The sequence below is a fragment of the Melanaphis sacchari genome, unplaced genomic scaffold (genome assembly GCF_002803265.2).
Source record: "Melanaphis sacchari strain LSU unplaced genomic scaffold, SCAv2.0 Contig77_pilon_pilon, whole genome shotgun sequence".
NCBI lineage: Eukaryota > Metazoa > Arthropoda > Insecta > Hemiptera > Aphididae > Melanaphis > Melanaphis sacchari.
Window position 1 is genome coordinate 833,369 of NW_020271547.1, and position 24,105 is coordinate 857,473.

Sequence of the window (24,105 nt, forward strand, 5' to 3'; positions counted from 1 at the left end):
ACTGATAATCATCTATCGGAAAGACAAATCGAAAGCGATTTAAAGTCGAGAAGGATTTTAAATTCTGAGTGATCTATTACAAAAGTATTGACATAAAAATTATTTTGTCTTCGGCTAGACGATAGTATATGCATTTATAGACATTTGGTACATTATTATAAAATGTACTTATCCGAGGAAAGCACAGAGCGTTGCGTGCGCTCGGCACGCCACCGGTAACCAGTGGCGGCTGTGGCTTCGGTAACGACTTCAAATTCGGCCGAAAGCAGCGGCACGAGCAGTTCGTCTAACGTGGTCATACAGCACGGTCGGGGTCTGTCACGACCTACTCGACATACGTAAATACGTCATTTGTTTTAATATAGCACACGATTTAAGATTTTATATAATATATCGGTACATTATCATCACCATCTCCGCCATGGTAGTGTCGTAAATATACATTAATATTGTACTGTGCGTGGTTTTTTGTCCATCAAAATTGGAAAACACTCACCTTGTGTAAAACTACTGCAACAGTCTTTATACTACTTTCGACCCGCGGATGACGTATCGTTATCAAACTCATTGTCGAATATCCGGATACTGCTTTGTAAGGTAAGTGATTTCTACTACCCTCCCCAATTCTACAAACATAATATATTAAAAATATTATGAACATTTAATATTATAATCAGGAGCGTCGTTTAATAGTTTTTTGTGGAATGTAAAAAAGAAATTACCAAGTCAACCATGATCAAAATCGCCCGCAATAGATAAATATTTTGAGATTTAAAAATCATAACTAAACATAAGAAAATTTTAATAATTGATTATTTTTTCTTTAATAAAAGGTAGGTGCAAATGTATACACACAATGCAAATAGATTATTATTTTTTCAATTTAAAATGATGAAACAAAAGGGAATTTGGAAGATACTTTGTATTAAAGACTGTTACATTAAAATACATACTTAAAAATATGTTCAGTAAATATATCTTCAGCTAATAGGAGAATTTAAATTTAAAAGTTATCACTTTAATCATTAGCATTTTTTGAAATACGTTATTTTCACGAGTTAAAATTGCGCTTATCAATTTCAATATAAAGGTCTGTAAAATATAAAGATCATCTAGCGGAATGCACGCCCTTGCATTTCACAGATAATGCTTTTGATATTATCATCACCACTATACTTACTAATCGCCTTGGAAATAGTTTCTTTTTGTTTTGGGCTAATTAGGTAAGTGGTATTTTAATGTTAATATCTAAATATATTTTTTATTACAATATTATGCTATTTTCTAGCACTAGTGGCAAATGTTTTTGCTAAGAGTTGAGGTAATTTAGTCTTGAAAGTTAAAATCATATTTTGCTATTATAAAGCGTTTTATTAAATGAAGTATTTTTTTATTTATGATTTTTCATTTGTTGCAAGTTTAACTCATCTGGTACAATGCGTCTTGTAGATACATAGTATTTTAATGCGGTCGACTATTTCAAAGGGATTATTGGGCGCGAAAAAATGTAGAGACATGCGCTGTTGCCTGGTATCTTTGAAATACCTACACGTGATTTTATAAAACTATATTTTATCGTTATTGACATGATATGGGTTCGCATGGAACACGTGAAAACTATTTGAATCAACTTTACCTATTATATGGCTATATAGTCTGAGTAAAAAAGGACATAGTTTTGAAGTATATTTTGACTATGAAATACAACATTAATGAAATTAAATAAGTCTTGAATTCGATTTTTTTTTAAATATAATTTTTAGAAAATATTGTATAATAAATGCTATTAGTGTTACACCTGAATAAGCACTAGCTATGAGAACCGTTGTTCGAGTGTAGAATAAAGATCGCAGAGCCTTTGTAATGGAGGACACATACTACAATACAGTGCATATAATATTATGGTGATGAGGTGTAGACACAGTTAGACCTAAGGCTCAGTATAGCCCTGTATAAAGTGCACAACAAGTACTTATGGGTTTAAAATTTAAATAACTAAAACAAAATCGTCTACTTTATAGAGATAAAATATATCATTGGTAACATTTTTTAAAAACGTATTTTATAATAAAGAGTAATCCTATTGATAAATGACTATATGGTACACAATATAACTTACTGATATTGATATAAAATTAAATTTATCTATACATTTTATGAAATTCTAGAGAAACGAAATCAAGTTAACAATATAAATATTTTACTAGATGAACAGTCGAACATTATGTTATAAATATCGAGTTTTATGACATTTAATTTTAAAACCTTAGATAGTTAGATGTATATGGAGTATGGACATATGATTTTTTTAAAAATTATTATTATATTTTATAGTTGATTCATTAATTAAGGAGTTAATTGAATGATATTGTATCACTGAAATAAACTATAAGTATTTTTTAAATACCATGTATGTATATTTCCAAATTAGCTTTTCAACTCTTTATTACTTTACTCAAGGGTCTATGAGCATTTTATTCATTCTACTTTTACAGTTTCAGAAATAACAGCATATAATATTATGGAGATGTAGAGATATTATTTATACATATGTTGGTATTGGCTATAGGTAACGATTATAAATGCATACACTCATCTTGAAAGTTAAAAACCAATGTAAAAACGATATTAATATTGCATTTGTGTATTTATTCATATGAGACGTTTAGTAAGTATAGAAACGCTAATTCTAACGATAATACAACAGGTTGTTTTAATACTGAAATAAAGCTAAGAGTATAGAATTACATATAAAATTGTTGGTATATACTTGAGTATTTAAATTCATACGACTTTATTTTATTAATATTAAATACTATTATGATTGGTTTAAATTTTCACATGTGCACACATTTAATGTTTATATTATATCATGAACGAACTGAGTTTTGAAATAAAAAAACTAATATTATATTAAAATTATAGTAAAATATTCTGTAATAAAGTGTTTTAAAAAAAATAACCATTACTTTTTAAGAGTAGTGAGAAAATAATAAATTATTTACGGAATTGTAGATTTTTTTTTTAGGTTTTTATTGTTGCTTACATCTGTTTATTTTTAAAACGGAACACTCAAAATAAAGCAGTCATGAACAGAATCTTATAAAATAAGAATTTATTTCGTACTGAATTTTATCTATTTAGAAAACGCCTTCAGACTTTAATGCAAATTTTAAGACCATAATTTTATTGTTTCTTACCGCGACAATGCATACAAATTTAGTTAATTTTGAAATATAATAAAGAATCGTAGCTTTACTTACAAGTATATTATAGTATTATACTTTGAGTATACATATTAAGTGTTTAAGTACAATACGAGTATTATGTTTTGAAGCGAAACACAACCATAAAAAAAACTTTTTTTTAATAAACTATTTAATACCATTATCATATTTTAAAACATAAAATTTACAATTGTATATTTACTCAAGTTGTTTTAATGGTTCTTCTGAACAATTATCTATACGAAACAAATATTTATAAACTAATATATTTTACAAGATATTTCAACTGGCGAGAACTTAACTTAAATATGTATCTACATTATATATAATCAATATATAATTATTTAACCTATTTACTTTGAACGTTGTATTCTTCCATCTTTTTGGTTTAAGTCTAAGCAAAATGAAAGTATATAATATGAAAAAAAAATATTTCATTTCTGAAATAAATTAAATCATTTATTAACATTTACTCACTGTTTATATTGTTTAATTACGAAATGTAAACAAATTACTTTTCATTATTCATCAAAGTCTATAACGATTAAATAGCATTATCGATTTTAAATAAAATTTAATAAATATTTCAGTGTAAGGAAATCAATTTTTACGCTTAAGGATATTTCAAACTTCTGAAGCATTAAAATATAAAGTAAACGTTTGTTTAAGTTTTTTTTTTTTTTTTTTTTAGATTGAAAATAGCCATAATAGCGTTACATTTTATTTACGTAAAATCATCCCTCGAGTCTAAGTTAGCGAGAAAAGCAAGATAAAGATAACTATATAAATGTTAATAACTGTTTTGGAGGATAGCTTGTAGTATTTTTCTCAGTGTCTGTTTGCTTCTTTATATATATGTTGTAGCGTGTAGTATAACATAGGTAATATAATTTCATTAGACTCGAAATGTATATTTAACTTAAAATTTAATGTTCATAACGAAAGAGATGATAAATCAGATGATGAAAAATTTTAAAAATAATATTCAGTTGTTTCTTAATATTAATTTTTTAAATTTCTTTGAGCTATCAAAATATTCAGTCATTATTTTTTCAAAAATTGTTTGAGATATTAATTATATATTTATTTTTGTTTTAACTAGCAAATTTATTACGCTATATAATATATTTTAAGTAAATCTAACAGTTATCTGTGAGTCAGAGTACTAGGAAACGATAAGAGAAATTATACAGAAATTCTTTGAACATCGCTTTTTCTGTTAAAAATCACATCTCCTCAGTACTATTATATCATCATCTACACGAATCTGATCTCACTGTCACTTATTTGTAATGTACTATATTATTCTGTCATAAGAATATAAGATAACTAAAGAAAAATGTATGTTAAAAATGTAAATAGTAATTGAATAGTTATACTTACACTGTTACACTGTAGTTGAAGTTTAAAATATCAAAAAAAAAAAAAAAAAATGGTAAAATGAATAAATTTAAAATATAATTCTATAAGGTATAATTTATTATTATTTCTTAATATACAAAATGATTCACCAAGTTTATTCACCTCCATTTTAACCTACAATAATGTAGTTGTTTAAAATAAAATTTGATTGTTAAAATTTTAAAGTATACTTAAAAATCATATTTTAAAATTCTTAATATTTTTTTATCCTACATAGAGTGACCTGTACAAATATAAACTTTAATTTTTCAAATGAAAACTTCCCTTTTATTTGTGAATTATTTTTGAATAATTTTTCTGCAAATATTGACGCATCAAAATTAAAATTAAAATAAATAGTTGTTGATTTATTTAATTTTGTTTATCAAGGATAATAGATTTGGAAAATATGAGAGCTATTGGCTGTGATAATATAAATATATAAATATTATTTTTAATTTATAAAAATAGTCCATGTATAATAAATACTAAATTTGATTAGTTATCAATTTTATATTGCTGTAAAACTATTTTGAAAGATTATTATTTTTATAGTATAAACATTTAAATATCTAAAAAACTATTCGTTCGTATTTTGAATTAGGAACGTCAACATTTATAGAACAATTATTTCTTAAATAAAGTAGAGTAGACAAGTCGTCATTTGAAAATCGAAAGTTTATATATTCACAGGTCATTTTTTTAAGTATTACAAAACTCTTAACAATTTGAAAATATGGTCTTGAAATGTAATTAAAAATTCTAAAGATTAAGATCTGAATACATTTATTAACAAATGAAAAAACAGAAGTGTGCATGCTTGGTGAATTACTCTGTATACATGTATACTGTTGCATACTACGTTATATTATTGTACGCTTTAGACGACTTGTGAACAAAACTGTTTATCCGTAAACATTATGATATAAAGTTTAACATAGAAGAGATTTTGTGAGTTTTTTTTAGAGGGGTGTGTGGAAGGGGTAAAAAAACACATGTATATCGCCCGTTCAAACCAACGTATCAAATTTTTATGTATCTACCTAATACCTATGTATGCTATTCACGAAGTATATGTTACTTATACGATATTGTGTATTGAATTATACATTAAATATGTGGCTAGTGAAGCACCGAAACTAAAAAAAAACCATATGTACTGCTCGGAAATCTGGTATTTTTATATTTGAATTGAATAAGACTTAAATCATCCATTGTTAAATTCGATGTTGGCTTACGAAATTCAATATAGTTCTTGCACGAAGAGTAAGGAAAATAAATACATTTACATACTCGTAATATCCGATTCAGGTGTGCGAGTATGCTTGTGTACACAATATTATCATATTACGATCTTAAATATATCAAAAGAGCGTTTTTCAAGGAAGAAATATAACTGTAAATCAAGTACCTATAAACTTAAAATGAGGTCTTTGTTTTTCCTTAATTAAATCTTAAACGTTCTCCGGTTAGGTACCGTATTTATTTAGTATTTTAAACATTTTTTTTTTATTGAATTCTGGTATTACCCGTGTACTGTGTTAATTGTTTTTTTCTCTCGTTTAAATTTATGAATGTTATTATAATTCAAACAATATCAGTAGACCATAGACATTAATTAATACTTACATGCAAGTTTATGAGCGATTGTCATAAAACATATGTGTTAGTCTAAAAATTCGATAAACAGAATTTTTACTGTAATTTTTAAGAAAAAAAAAATCCGTTCGATTATTGCAGCTTAGATTAGGTTAGGTTAACTTAGCCTGCATTTATTCTTGTTTACGTTGTTTGTTAGTATGGTTTGCTTATTCGAGGTAATTACGTTTTTTTTTTTTTTTTATTTATATGTGATTTTAAATTAACTAATTTTAAATTTTGGTATCAATATCGATGGTTTCAAAAAATTGATGTATTGAGTAGGTTTTATGTTCCCCAAATACTCTTTAATGGTCTTATATAGTAGTGTTTCTCAACCTTCAGTGTGTCGTCAGATAGCTCAAATGTGTCGTGAACTATATGAAATGACATAAATGACACAAAATATACAAAATTATTTGAAACGATTAACAAAAATGTATAGATATTTGATAAAATGTCTATGATGATTATAAATAAGTTATCTGTTATCGACATTTTTTAGGTTTTTTAATTATATATTATCATCAATTAAAGTTAAATATTACTATTTATTCTTAAATTTATTATTGTGCGGCAGAGTATGAAATATTTTAATAGTGTTTCACCATTAAGTGGCGTAGTTATGCGAATTTGTTCTAGGGGGGAAAGATATATAATTTATTGGATAAACATGAAATGGGCGGCTTATAACCATGCTCCCATAGCCTTATATTGCATATTATATTCGTGATTATAACATAATATGGGTAATTTTATAATCATATATTGAGTACAAGTCAATTGGATAAATAAGATAAAAAAAAAAAAGTTCTGGTGGATCTACCCTTCCTCATAACTACGCAACTTTCACCATATTACAAAGGTTGAGAAATACTGTTGAATAGAACTTTATAATATTAATGGGTACGAACATTGTACAATCAATAAATTTAACTGTTCAAAAACTAACTACTTATTTATTATAAAACAAAAACGAAAAAGTAGATTTGTAATTATTCGGATAGGTAGGTAACTACTTGGAATTAAATATAAATCGCACAACTCTTGGCAATTATTGAACATATTGTATTTACACTTTAGGTTGCGTATTGATTTAATACAGTAGAACTTATTAAATAATAAGACCTCCTAAATATTTTTAAGTGGTAATTATATTGCTAATATAACAATGCACATCACCGTATAATTATTGTAACTTCACGTACATACTCTTCCAACGTAAATATATGTATCATATTTAAATATATTAGTCAGGATCAGCAATGTACTTATCCACTTAGGTATGTATTATATTTAAGATCGATAGTTCCGTATTTTGTCCAAATCTAAAAAATTGTGATGCGTACAGAAAATAAGGACTACCTATGTAAGTTAAAATGTATCAAAAAATAATTAAAATACATTCATCCCTTAAAAAATAATATTAAACACCTATTGTTCTTACTGCAGTTGTAATATTATATGTTGACCATCGCGGATGTGATAAACCAAGAAATTGGACATTTTTTTTCAATTCAAAATTTTTACTTTTTCATAACTTTATAGGATATTAAATAATCTATAAAACTTAATGAGATAAAATTAAGTTAACTGCAATTTTAATCACGTTCTGATAACTGATAAGTTTTAACTGTTGATAGAATCTAAAAAGGCGTAACGCGATGCATATAATATTTTGTCTCCGGGATAGCTATCAATGGTTGTGTGTATTTGTTTTGACTTTTAAATTTTTTTTAAAGTAAACGGTTTTTTTTTTTTTTTTATTGAAATTTATTACTTGCTTTATATTTTTTCTTTTCGCCACATCAATTTACGACAAATGGTTTTTATTCGGGGTTTCTCACCATCAATCAAATAGCATAGCCAGCTGTTTTCGTAGTCTCATCGGTCTACGTTACGCTGTATTTAGAAATCATTACTCATTGGATTATTATATTAGCCAGATTTTGTGTTTACCACGAATAACTTTCATGAACAGAATTGAAAATAAACTAATATGAATAAAAAATTAGTAAGGCAAATTTGAAATTATTTATAGGTAAGTTTAATACATACTATACACCCTCTCGCCCACCTGATCAAACCTCAATAGAGACATTTACTGTCATATTTTTTATAACCTGTTGTAATAAATACAAAAATACTAGGTAATACTAAATTACTACTTTTCTATCCACCATTCCTTAAAAGCTGGCCAATGTTCAATTACCTTAGATCGCCCTGTCAGTGTTCATTCATAGATATGTATTCACGAATTAGGAATCTCTAAGTAAATCTCATAAATTACTGATATTATCTGAACTTTTTCTGAAACAGTATACAGTATACTCTACAGACGATACAATATAAAAATGTTGGATGAATAGTATATAATTGGTTGAGATTATAAGAAGTATATAATAAATAATATTATTCCAAGAAATCGAATGGTGAATAAACGAAGAAAAAGGACGTCATAATGTGGTTTAAAATATTTATTGCAAAAACCTTGTAATAAATTCCAAATATTTTAATTTGTTTGCTTAATTTATATTTTTGTATAGGGCTATTCTTTCAATAGTAATAACGTTCGTCATCTTAAAAAGCATTTAAGTTTTTGGAAAATAATTTTTTACACAATGTTATATTTTTTATCATTATAATCTTCGTATCGTCTTTTGATAGAAATATACATTTTTATTTGATATTCCGTAGTAGAATATTTTTGAAAATTCCGATGCATAAAAAGTCGAATTTCTAAAGATTATATAAATTTATGATAGACTGTAGGTTAGGGCTTGATTAGAACAATTATTCAAGTACTAGTTAGATATAAATTCTGTTTTTTGCATTCCCAGAAGAAAATGGAATTATAAATGTACTTTTGTTATTCAAAAAATTAAAAATGTAAAAAAAATGAATCACCCCGTATATAATAGTGTATTACAGTTATCATACAACATGATGGCAGATGGTCCAAGTGTTATTGATTTTTAAATTATCGTTATATACTTACATTACAACTGTTGTCAAAAAATAATCGCGGAGTAAACATTATGCGATAGCATGCATGGTGAATAAAATTTTGTGATTTTCAGCCACGAATATTATAAGAGAATATAAAACGAAACGGAACAAAAATTCATTCCACGAGTTTCCGATGAGTTTTTTCCTCTTTTTTTTTTGTCGCACGCAATGCGCTTTGAACGTTAACAATAAAACGAATTTTATATTAAATTTCTACCAAGTCACGATTTTGTTTTTCTCATTATACGAATATGTACATACTCTATGTTGTACTAGCATAATATAATATATGTCGTAATAATTGCTACTAATTTATTTTTTTTCACAGAGGTCGTTGGCAGTCGTAAAAAATAAATAAAATCACGTAATAAACAAAATAAAACATGCACAAAAAAAAAAAATATTCTTATTTTTAAAACTTACACAATATATTTTTTTTTTTTTTTTTTATATAAATTTTAAATTGCCCCAAAAAAAAAAAAAAAAAAAAAAAAAATAAAAGTGTGTGAGCATACACACACACACACACATGCGTATATATACGCAATATACACGATATACACTGTTTATTTTAGAGTTGAACTTTTTTTCAGAATTTTCAAAATTGTGACAACATATAGCGTACGAGCTCATTTCACAGCATGTAGGTATAGAAGTAGTATACTCGTAATTTTAGGTATATAGCACGAGCAGCGAACTTTTTTTGAGCTGAATAATAATAAAGTTTCAAAAAATTCACGTTTTTTCTCAAGATAATGGGAATTTTAAATAAATGTACTTACTTTTTTTTTTAATATCAGTTTTGCATTTTTTAATGTTTTAATGAAACAGAAATAATATTAGCTTCATAAAATGATGTATTATTCTTCTGCTTTTGATTTGAAATAATTTGCTGTGGAAAATAAACTTTCATATAATATGTATATATATGTACACAAATATTAAGTTTATTTAGGAATATATAAGGAGTTAATTTTTTTAAGTATAAAATATTATGTTTAGAAGCAGTATAGTTCAAAACTTTTATAATCGATACCTTTATTTTTTAAGAATAACAAAAAATTAGTTTTACTATTTTTTTTTTCGTGAAATGCAAAATTAAATTATGAAATAAAATTATTTTTTCGTATTGTTAAAATTTGGCTAAAATTTGTGTTATAGGTTTGTTGTTCTTGGAATATAGATAAGACGTCTTCAGAATTTTGTGTAACAAAGGTAGTGGGTATTTTGTCAGTTCTTACTCAATCCCACTGTTTTTGTCACATCAGATTTGTAATACGCTCGCTGTGTAAATAACTAGGAGTAACCGTCTTAATTGCGCGAATAAAATATTATGTATAATATTTTAAATTAATAAACTATATTATGTTATATCATTAGTGTAGGCGTTACAGATATATCTTATTTAAATTATTTATTTGAATGGCGTTAAGATAAATATAATTATAATATGTTTATAAATTGGCTTTTTATGATATTTTCGTAGTTACGTACATATTGCGGTAATGGGTGTGTACGCGTATGTATGATTATACATATATAGTAGGGAAGTACAATGAATTATTACTCTCATTAAAATATATACATCATAGTCGATATAATAATAATAATAATAATAATTCATTTTTCTTAAATTAATTAATTAACGTTATTAATATTATATACGCGCACGATATTCCTGGGGAAATTAATAGAAAGCTGCGGGGGAACTATCCACTATATTTTTTTTATCAAAATTATATATACTAAATTTCTATAGAATATAGATTGTATTGTATTACATAATTATCAAACAACCAACGAGCTTGCAAAAAACCACTTTACAAAATTCCATCTAAAATAATTATTAAGCTATTTTAACACTTTCATAATTGTAAGATATCTTTCCTTTTCCTGAATCAAATCATCCACCATCGTTTTAAAAGCTATAGTATATTTAATATTATACTGAATCACGTCATATTTATTTTATATATTTTATTTTGTGTATCGTCTAAAGTTTAAGTTATATTTTTAATGAAAAAAACTGAATCTTGAAATATAAATGTATAGATACTTATTATAATATGTAGTATAGCGACCAAGTAAATTTAGGATGTTTTCCGCAATTTTCTTGAAATGAAAAGTAAATAGCATAGATAAATATTTTAATACGAAAATGTCCAATAAAAAATTATATAGTTGTTTAAATAGGTTTAATATATAGTAAGACGTGAGCTGTAACAAGCAAAGCGGAATTCTTATGAAAAAAAAAAAATGGATAGTAATAAATTGTTATATTTTCGGAACTGGGGAAAAATATAGTAAATTAAATTATATTATTTCATAGATGTTGTACTTGATTGTGTTTCTTCCAAAAATGTCGAGGTATGGTTGTCTATAATTTTTCTTTACACGTTTAATGAAATTTAACCTATCTTTTGGCGTTATTCGGAAAAATCGAAGATTGAATTGTTATTCTAAGAACCATTTAGACTAGATCGTCGATATTTTATTGGTGTAAGGTATGAACCTTAGAATCTAGGAATTTTACTTTTACAGTGAGTTTCTTTTAGTCAGAAAAATCACCGTTAATTTTTTTTAAACTTACGAAAAATATATCGTGTAATGAAAAAGTAAGTAAAATGTTTTATTTTTTCTCAATTTTGGTAGTTTTTGCCATCATACTAAATGAGAACACAGTACATACTATAATATGATATTATGAAGTCATAGACCTGTTTATTATATTTGTTCACTTTAAATAAATAAATTTCGGTCTTGCTGAAATAATTTCATCTTATGAACTTATATGCATACACTTCGGTAATTGGGCGAGATGAAGATATTTTTATTTTCCGAAGTCGTTTTCTTTACGTGCGATAAACGATACATACAGCTGATTAGTTAATACATTTTGCCACATAGGTATACTTATTGTCTGTTGTAGGCCAATTTTTAGATTTTGAATGTAGTGATATTTTAATAACTCTAAATAAGGGTTCTGTCCCTTAACAATATCGATAAAACGTGGCAAGCACAGATTGTGTATAGACTGTATAGAGACATATTATATAAATGTAGATGACTATTGTTATTTACTTTTTAAATTTCTTTTTACCATATATATTATATTGTATTCAGCCAAGTAACAATATCAAGTAATCATTATTGTTTAATTATTTAATACTTTTTGTTCCACAATTACCCATTTTCACCAAAAACGTGTACCTTGCACTTTTCCAAATGATATATTTATCAGTTATCACATTCCCATCAAAACAATTCCTATGTAAATACAATTTGTTATACAGTACCTCAGTTTATTTTAAATATTATAAAATATTGAAAAAAACAGTATATTATTTTTTATTATCATATGATTATATTGTAAAAATAATTATATAATTCTAATGAGTAATAATTGTATATAGAGTACAACGTTAAATAGATGAGAAAAAATTGTAAAATGTAAATAATAATTTTCATGTATAATCATCTCACTGTATAACAACTTTTAAAAACTTAGAAAATGTTTTGATGAAACATGGTCAATATATCAAATATAATTTGGTATAAACGAGCATTGATGGACAGAAAAAAGGTATACTTTCGGTGGAAACGGGTACAACCCATAAAATATTCTTTTTTTTAATAAATAATGTTGGTGAGGACTAGACTACATTGTTATGGTTTTGTCCATCGCCGATTAAATGTAGTAATACGCGCAGTTTGTATATAAAGTCCAATAATAACGAAGTTAAAAAAAGGGATAGGTTTTCGTATGTGTACTTCGAATGTTAAAAATATATTCCACACAGGGATTTATATACAACTATATAGGTATGTATAATAATAATGCCCTTTGAGAAAAATCGCCCGCAATAAATGTTAATAGCACTCCAATGTAGTGCTCGACGCATACCAAAGTTTAGGTATATAATATATATATATATATAATACACGTTTAACGTATATGTTTTTTGCGTGAGTAAAGAGAAGAATGAGTAGAAGAAGACTGAACACGAAAAACATCATGAAAAATGGATTTATTTTATTTTTCATTTGCTCTGTTTGCACGGGATCTATACTTAAAAGGCATGTGTGTATTTTTTTTCAAAAATCAAATTCGGCGATGGCTGTGTGACTTCACCTTTAAACATGATCTCTATAAAACGAAGAGGGGTATTTATATACATATATATATATATATATATATATATATTATTATTATTACATGCAAGTTTATCGCATATGTTTACCTACACATAATATATAATATATGGGTGAGTATTATTACACTTATATACTTCATGTGAAAAAATATATTTTATTTATCGAAACTCTTATATGAAACATAAAGAGATACCGTTGTGCGTAAACGTATAATAACCAAGGGATAAAATAATATTATTTTATCCACGTGCCGTCTATACATAAACGACGTCTTGAATACATTGTTAGTCTCGATGAAACCAACGGTCCTTTTGGATGGGTTTATTTTATAATATTTATACAGTTTTATTGTAACGTATTCCGATGTTGATATTTTGAAGTCAGTTTTTGGAATTTATAATAAGTTCATAGGTTTGAAGAATTGACTAAAATTACCTGTGAGGAGGAGGGTAAACTTGCACTACCCCTGCATCCCACCATATTGTCCAAATTACACAAGACAAATTGATAGTTTGAGATTTTGGAAATTTCTGAGTTTCTTTAACTTCCATATATGTACTAGTATTATTGTTTTAATACTTTAATGTCTACATAATGTCTGTGTTTATGACATATGTAGACCACGTTTCATTGTCCATTACACGTTATAGAGTATTCACTCTGTATTCTGTTCACACCTCTACACTTAAAAGGACGTCATACATGCATGTGTTGTCTTCTTACTAATGCATAACATACCAATATTTAGATTTAGCAGTTTCAGTTTTATGTAGTCACTCCGATCTCTTTCATTGAGTACGTCATCGACGGAGTATAGAGTAAAGTCACTAAAGCCTATTAAGTAAAAATAAAATAATTAAACGCATTATTATTTGTTTTATACAAATAAGCATTTACAATTATTATATTTTGTCGACCTGCTGCTAGAAAATTAACATAATATTATATATAACATTACAGCAGTAACAGGAAGAGTGCGTGCGCATTGAACAACAACAACAACAAACAAAACGTTGTAATTGAGCGCATATATACGAGCCTAACTTTGCAGTTAATGGGTATTTATGTATATTATATAATTATACACATAGTCATCTACACATATTATATACAGATACTATACAGGGTGATTTGACAAGCATGCTCATGCCCATTTTTTTCATTTAAATTAAAATTCTTAGAATTTTTCAATAATATATTTAAAGATTATATTTTTAATTCTTGAGATTTATTGTATTACTTAAGAGATGTTCTATGGTACATATTACTTTTCTTTTTAAAACTATAAACCTTTTTTTTATTGTTAATTATTTAGTAGATATTTTTTTGACCATTTTTATGTATCTAATTAAAAATTTTAACGAGTAGGGTTCAGTTATATAATTGTTTATAAAGCATAAAAGTCTTTAAAAACAGTTTTACAAAAATAGAAAATAAATACAAATGTTACAATATCGGATAATAATGGTATTAATACTTGGATTATTTTTGTTATTTATAAATATTTATTGATTTATATAAATCACTAAAATTTTTAAATAACCATCGCCTATAGTTCCTATATCTTCCAAACTAACTATTATAGATTAATTATCCTTAGTGCATATAGTTAAATAACTTAAAAACTATTCTTTCGAATTTTGATTTTGATACGTTGACGTTTTTAATAAAAATATCTGATAAATAATTTAAATTAGAAAAAAAGGTTGTTGTTTAAAAAATAGAAATTTAAGTATATTTAAAAATTTCAAAAATCAAATTTTGAATTATTGAAGAATAATGGGGATGAGTATCCAAGATGAATCACCCTCTATATTATAATCTAACCTAGAATATTATTACAAAATTATTTATTAACGTATACAACATAATTTATATTTTATAATATTATGACACTACGATAATAACGAATAAGTAATAAACTAATAATTCGTTGCATGTTTACGAATAAAGTACAAATGATTTTATTTCACGAGTAGGAAACGACCGTTTCGCGTGCATGTGAATAAAATTATTGTACGCTTTTTTACGGATTTTGCTCAGTCAAAAGTTATTGTATTATCTTGGAATAAATTCGCGATAATATAATCATCATTGTAAAACGATTGCGATAAAACTTTTTTAAAATTATTTAAATACGTCTATAATACGTAGGTACGTATTTATTAATTAAAAATGAAAATTTTATCATTTATTTATTGCTCGATGTTGTAGGTAATTACAGTACACATAGTGTATAATGTAATAGCTATGTGTAATGTGTTTATATAATAAAGTGATAGCATGCGCGTTATATGATAAAATACTATGTATGCAATGTGCTTTTTGAAATTAAAAATAAAATATTTTTTTTTAGTTTTTATTAAATTGTTATAAAAAAAAGTTACTTTTTAAGTTATTTGTTACGTAATAATATAAAATTTATAATATTATACACATTTTTTTGTGTCTTAAAAATATATCACACAATATATTTATATTATGATTTTTTTGTTCAATAAATAGTGGTTATAAATTATTACTGATATGTGTTGACAAATGTAATAGTAAAAATCATCATTTTATAATATTTTGTTGTCTTATATTATTGATATTATTTTTTAATAGTCTAATATTGCAGCTAATCCACTAATATTCGAAATAATTTAGGCATATAATGTCATTATTCAAACATAAATTAGTATAAAATTTACCGGTACAGAACGTATTAACATGCTAAAAATCCGCCGATTTCTATAATTTTGTGGTTTAAAAGTTTTTTAGTTGAAGGAGAATGTAGATCACGCTTTAAAATTATAAAAAAATTACTACTCAAATCCATAAAAAAGTGTTTGGAATAATTAAACGGTTTGGTTGTATAAACAAGGAAAAAATATTGGTATAACTTTTTACGATTAAGGATACGATATAGCGTTCTTTTTTAAACTTTGTGAAATGTTTGGGGTTGAACCGTTTGTTAAAAAAAAAAAAAAAAAAAATGTATTTAATAATAAAGCAATAAAAATAATATCCTTAGAAAATAATACGCTTGGTATACGCTGTTTGCGCAGAAAGCTGTGGAAAAAAACATCGCGTATTTGTCAAAAATATGAAACGCACGTCGTTTGACAATTTACAACAATCATGTAGAATGGCAGGTGGAAGACGAAACGAAAGCTTATCTCGAATATGCGATGGGGATGACGTGCATATTATAATATGATGGTCGTAAAAACGAAGATTTCGGGATTTATTTCAAGTTAGAAAAAAGTCTTATACTCACGATGTTATTATTATATGATTACTGCTCTTATTATGGTTAAAGTTTGTTATGTATGGAGTGTATATTATACAAGACAATTCTTTAATTAAAAAATAGCAGTGGCGCACACTCAAATATAAATAGAGGTAGCATGTTCAATGGAAAATATACCACTTACCAAATCGCTTTCAAAAACAAACACGCGGGGGCTTTGTCCTCAAATCTCTTTAACTAACATCTTCTAACTAGGTCTTATTAATAAGTAATTATTATAACTATAAAATTTATAGTATATTACATTTAAAACTACAAATTATATTCAATTTTTTTTTAAACCATAATCTTAGGGGTAGCAGCTGTTACCCTAGAACCCTCTAGTGTGCACCACTGAAGAATAGTGACTTTCTCGGTAATTTGGAAAATTTGGTTCTATGAAAGTATTATTATTTTTTGTTCTTAACATACTTCGTTTGAAATCATTTTTACTAATGTTTCTTATTAATTTATCTTATATATTAAAAAAAAAAATGTTTATTATTTTATACCGTTATAATTTGAAATTCGATTTTTAAATGATTAAGAAATGCTTTTAAAATTATATTATCAATAATATTACTACCTACTGCAGTACTACAGTTAAGCGGTAAAGGGAGTGCCTTGTAAATGTAATAAAATGTTCTGTGAAATAATTAAAATGAAAATATGTTCAAAATCGTCGATGATGTTTTGCCGTTTATTTGGTAAATTATATAATACTATAGGTATAATCAAAGTTAGCAGCATCGATTTGATTTTTTTCCGCGATAGTGAGCCTGGACGGAGTTTAATAGATTCTATCGAATTAAAATGCGGCATTTTTTTTTTTTTTTTTTAAAGCGACGGTGGCGGGAATGATTTATAAAAACATTCAAAGCAATTTTGACCATTAAGGACAAATACAACGAAATTATATTTGGTTTATTTTTATATATATTATTTATATTATATATTTGATGTAGATGTAATAATAGATTATGCAGACCTGTTGTTGAGGCTGCGATGTTTGTTACTAATATACCAGTATATTATAAGTTGATAAGTGTTATACGGTGTTTCCTTTTAGAGATAGCATGGAGTATTTGTGTCCAATGATCTTGCATTGAAATGGGTTTTTTTGGAAGAACAGCTTCAGAATACTAAAGTACACATTTTTAAATATTTGGCCCTTTAATTAAGCGTATGCACAATTTTTTTTATGTTAATTTAATCGTTTAAATTCAAAATTGATTGTTGTTTTTTTAACCTTGTAATAATTCCTAATTTATTTAGTAAATTTTTGTCTTGGAAATATTTGCTTTATTTTTCCTTGTTGTTGTCATTGCTCAATTAAAAGAGCTAAGGCTAAGAATTTAAAAATTGTTAAAAAATGTGTGTTTTGGAATTTATCAGTTCCTCTAAAAAAACAAATTTTAATCGATGTTACTGAATTAAAATATTTTGCATTAACTTTAAAATGAAACACACTGCAGATATATTTTTATATACAGAGCTTTATAAATACATAGAAAACGGAAGGAAGGAACGGACGAGAATAATAATTACCCCTCACACATGGCCGACGTGTATTCGTTTTAACTGGTGACCTATACTCGGATTTACTATCGTAGTGCTGCAGGTGCCTGCTAATATTTCGTCGGTAATATAAAACTATAATATAAGCATTGTAAGTATTTTTAACCCATAATCCGTCATATAGTTTGATAAAATATTCATATTTAAAAAAAAAATAAATAATATTATTACAATAGAAACGTTTGCAATTAAAATAGTTATTAAATAATTTTCTGTTACTGACATATTGTGTTGTATATTATATTTTGTTTATTTTATATAAATTATTTATTCAAATACACACACTTAACAGGCAATAATGTGTGTTTTAACACCATTTCTCAAAAGATTAATCATCTCATGCTTATTATATCCTTATATCCTACATCTGATTGAATAAGTATACTTAACATTAATAATTTAATGACAATAATAGAATAACAGATTCACACAAATACTTATGAAATCTGGAGTATAACATATAACGATATACCTATATTATATGTGCATAAAACTATAAAACTTATAAGTTTTGCAACATAACTTAAAATTTAAAGTGCAGCGATAATGGACAATAAAAATTATAGAATCGAAGTCTATTTGATGGTAAAGATTTTTTTTATTGCATTTATATTTTATACATGATGGTGAAACACTTAGGATTTTTTTTTGATTTTTTGTATGGAATTTTGATGGTTTAAAATTATTTTTGTTTTTATTGTTGACTTAACTCTAAGTTTTTATTTCAAAAAATATCCGTGTATTTTTCATTTAATATTTCGTAAAATGAAATTATTTTTCCAGGAATTCCGATGGAAAAATACCAAATATTGAACAATAATAATTAGTTATTTGTAAGCATTTAAAGTTTTTAAGTACGAGTAGATAAGATGAATGGCGGAGCGCGGGGTATTCCGTGAAAATTTAAAGTACCATTCTCAGTTTATTCATCTAAACTTTAAATGCTTATAAATAATTAACTTTTTGTACAAGCTTTGATATTTACGTGTAAAAAAACAAATAAATATACTTTAAAGTAGATTATTAAATTGACAACTTAGATAATAATTAATAACTATGAAATAATTCCAAATAGAAATAATAAAAGTTTAAAAAAATCACTAGTATAGTAAAAATAGAATATACATAATTTTAAAATTGTATAAATTTAAATTGAAATAAACTTTATTAATTAAAAACTAAAAAGTCAATCATTGTCTTATAATAAAAAAATATTACTTTTTCATGTAAAACATTTAACAACAGAATAATAACGAAGTATACATTTAAATTGTTAAAATTCGATCGAATAATGTTCACGAAAGTATAGTTAAATATTTTCAATTTATTTGATTTTTTTTATCATTGCTACTAAAATTTAAAATATAGACTTTTTATGTGTTTACAATATTTACATGTACTTAAATATAATAATTTCTGACGCTATAAGTTTTTATATGTTGTTGTCTGTTGACACGCATTGATTTTACATGTCAATCTATGTGCATTTTTATGCATGTGTATTATAATTGGAACGGGAAACATTTTAACCGTTGAATTATTTTTTTTATATCGTTGACCACTCTAGAGGTGAACAAATAAATAAAAAATGTAAAAGTAAAGTGTATTATTATTATAATGTTTTTATGATTATTTTAAAAATCAGATATATTACATATTGGTCTGAATTATCATTTATACCCGTTAAATAACGATAAAAAATAAACTAAAAGCTGCAAAAATTATTTAAGCTTGTTTGAATATTTATATGATCGAGTTAATAATAGTTATATGCTATTATGTTGAATATGCGATTATGTAGGTTAATTGTGTTAACGATTTTACCTCTAATTATTTGGAGCACTTGTTCTAAAAACTCAGATAATTTTTATATATTATAAAATTATTAAAGTTCTCTTATTTTCAAAATTCATTATTATGGATTTATTATTGTAAGTACTTAAGTTGAATATTTCAAAAACAATCGTTCAACTTTACACTTAAAATTTTTTTAAACAGTTATCTGATTAAAAATTTATTAGAAAAAAGGATGATTCTTATTTGAAAAAAGAAGTTAATGTCACCGTAGTATTTCTTTAATTACGGTATAAAATTCAGGATTTGAATAAATTCATAATAAAAGGTAAAAACTGGGGCAACCATGCTTGATGAATCACCCAGTATATAAAATGATAATAGGATCCAAATGAATGTTGATGTATCCAAACCGTTATCTAATTCTCAGTATGTTTCTGTATAATGATATTTTTTTGAATGTTAAAACTATATATTATCTTCGCTATGTTGTATGTGCAGCTTGCAGACCTTCTGGACGTGAGGGGTCCGATTTCAGAAAGTGTCAATCCTTTTGGTACCTATCTCATAAACAACAAGGTCTGCTTGTAATTTAATATTTATTTATTTTTTCAATTAAATTCAATCAAATCGTGTATAAAATGTAGAACGAAATCAATAATATTCTATGCTTTATCATGCTATAAGAAAATTGATAAGTTGTTATATTTACCGTTCGATAGTTGTAGTATAATATTTAGGTATGCAGATTCCTAATAATAAAATGTTATACAGATCAGTGTGTAAGAAAAACAATATTATGTAATGACTGCCTATATTAAATGAAAAATTAGTTAAATTTTTATATTTTTAATTTATGGATATATTAAAAAAATACTTAACATTTTTTTATAACTATACATTTTCTCTATAACTCATCATAGTCAAAAATCACATAGATAAAAAAACAGTTATCGATGGGTCGACCCATTGATAATATTTGCAAAAACTTTAATATGAAAGCAATTTACTCATTTAGACCTCGTACATCAATAAAAATTATATTTACAAGACTTTATAATTGATATTCTAATGCAAACACACAATACATATTTTGTGCAATATGCAAACCGAAACTTTTTCTCGAGACATTTAATTTTTGTATCATTTGGCCAATAATTAATAATTATTAGTCTTTGGTATATACGAGAGTGTCTGAGTGTACCTATATATTTAATATATAAACACACTAATATGTAATTTACACATTATATGTTCTTAAGATTTATAATGAGGCGAGTAACTAATGTAAGTAAAAAAAAAAATATATGACTTAAATGGCTCCAGCAGCCAATGTTTAAAAGGATCAATAAAAAAAAAAAAAAATAAAAACAACAATAATAATAATAAAAATAATGTGAGCTCGACGGCTATTTCTATTCAAATGCAGTGACGTTCTATTGTTACACCGAGGCCAAAGAGTTTTGCTCCGTGTTATTGTAAACCATATATTATACAGAGAGTTTTTTTGACGCAAGAAATTTATTATTTTGTCTTTAAATAATTTTTTTAATATTTTTTAATTGTCGTTTATTTTAAACTTTTTTAATTAATTGAATAACATCAAATATTTTTACTTTATATTCTGAAGTACAATATTTTTGGAGTATTTTGATGTGCACGTATTATGTATAAATAGAATTTCGTATGAGTAAATAATATTAGTAATAAGTTTAGATTAGCGAATTAGTATTATCCTTGCGACTTCAATCTGATCATCTATCCAGCGCGTTAGTACAAAAAAATATAATTTTTTTTTCCAAATTTATGTTTTGTATAACGACATACATTTGTACAAAAAAAAATCTTTTTTCAAAGTCATTAATAGTTATTGAAATAATGAATGCATTGTGTTTAAAAAAAAAAATAATATCCTGTTCGTTCAAAGCTGTAGTGAGTTGAAGCAAAAACGTATACATATCAAATTGAACGCTGTTATTGCTAATGTATACCCATTTTAATAATCATTTGGCGTAAATATAATTTAAGTGATGCTATGCATTAAATTTTGCTGTCTAAAATATATATTACAATAAGGCCATCAATATTATAATCTCGTGTGGTGAACTAATACTATCTTATACTGCATTTAATAATAAATAATTTTGTGTGAAGGAAACTTTTTTATAAAATAAAAATAAAAATACATTGGTTTCCCTTAAATTTTTAAAAACAACATTGCATACTTGTATTACGGATTCTGAATTAAACGAGGTGTATTAAAAAAAAAAAAAAATTATTTGACATACTAAAAATGCCATCTTGGAAAGTGAAATAATTTGTAAGTAATAATAAATTACATGTTGAATCAAATACTTAATGATTAAAAAATATATCGTCGTATAATAGAAAAGTAAACGATATTCAGTCCAGTAAGATTTGATGATGTAATAATATTATGATACATAACATGTCGTAAATATCTTAAATATAGAGAGCAGATTTTTAGGTTTTTAAAAGTTTAAAGTATTATGGTAATCTTTCTAAAAAATTTTAAATATTCTTCTTATATCCTATTAAAATGTACTAAAATTATGCATTAAAATAATTTATTTTTAGTATTGAGTCAATATCATTAAATCATATAAGTTAGGTACAGTAAGTTATATTATGTTTTTTATGTTTGTATGTTAATGTTTTAAGTTCTATATATTATTCTTACACCAAACTGGGCTTAGATATTAGATAGTTGATAAAATATTTGGTCAAATCGTACGTATTACACTTTGAAAGGATCAGTTAATTTGTTCAATTAGTAGTGCTTAATTATGCGATTAAATTATACACACCATAATTCGTTGTAATCAAGTTGACATCTGGAAAATAAATGACATAAAAATACATTAATATCAATGCAAATAATAATTTACGGATAACGGATAGTTGGCGATGGTACGGGTTTCGGACCGCGCAAGTGACAATTTTATATTTTATTATGATATTCTATTGTGTATAAATAATATTCTCGTTCGTTGTTGATGGTCTTATCCTTTGCCTCCGGTTGATGATATCGTGAAGTCGTAGACCTAAACGTGTTCTCACAAAAGAATTTTACCTCACTTAATACGTAGATTCGTGGATACGCAGATAGTTTTTCTTTACGTATCCTGTTAGCTGAGTACTTATATCGATCGATCGGCAGTCGTCTATATTATACAAGTAAGGGTTAACTGAGCGGAAAACATCTACACGAAAGCGTGGCTGGCATATGTGGTTTTGTGAAGGAAAAAATGGATTTTATTTTTTTTCTATACAATAAGAGAGTTCTACAAATGAATGTAGGTATATACATGTGTATGGTGATCTCGGAAATATATTTTAAACGGTTTCTCGTAAAAATTGTTCGGCTGTTATAAATACACGCGCAGTACAACTTTATGCACTTAATAATATATAACACGCAAACCGTTTAAAGACCAATCTATTGATAAAAACAATCATATGTACTTAATGTTTAGTTAAGCTGCTTAATATTTTGTGTGAGCAAGTGTAATAATAATAATACTGCTATCGGTATTATACACATCGGTCTACTTGGCAGTGAATGTACTTGTGTTAAACATAAAAGGGCTTGAGTTGGAAAAAATTAAAAATAATAATAATAATTTTAAAATTTTAAATCCACGTGTGACTTTGTTTAAGGGAAGAATTACTGAAATTTTTTAAATACTATATTTTTACTGCATACTTAAATAATATAAATTAATCATTTTAAAATATAATCTATGTTTTTGTAAATATATATTTGCGTAAATTTGTTCTACACAGTTCATAGATTTAGTTGTCAATTAAAAATAAAAATTAAGATAAAACGATTAATGATGACTTAAGTGATAAGATGATAATATATAGAAATATAGAATTATTAGTGCGTTTGTCGTAACGAGTGAGCCCTTGCAACTAAAAAATAAATTAGCTCAAAATAAAACCAAAAATATCAAAAACTATAAAATTCATTACGTTTTTTTCAATTAATTAATTGATAGTGAC

At 25.5% G+C, this 24,105-nt stretch overlaps 1 protein-coding gene across 2 annotated transcripts in view; it reads left to right on the forward strand.

Annotated features, from left to right (window-relative positions):
* The first annotated feature begins 296 nt into the window (after positions 1 to 296).
* LOC112601391 overlaps positions 297 to 24,105 on the forward strand; it is a 188,168-nt gene continuing 164,359 nt past the window's right edge. The window contains exons 1-2 of one of the 2 annotated variants that reach the window (XM_025349011.1): positions 297 to 597; positions 14,391 to 14,488. The gene's annotated coding sequence lies outside the window, so the exon portion shown is untranslated. The remainder of the gene's footprint in view (positions 598 to 14,390; positions 14,489 to 24,105) is intronic. The other variant, XM_025349009.1, reaches the window with a different exon arrangement.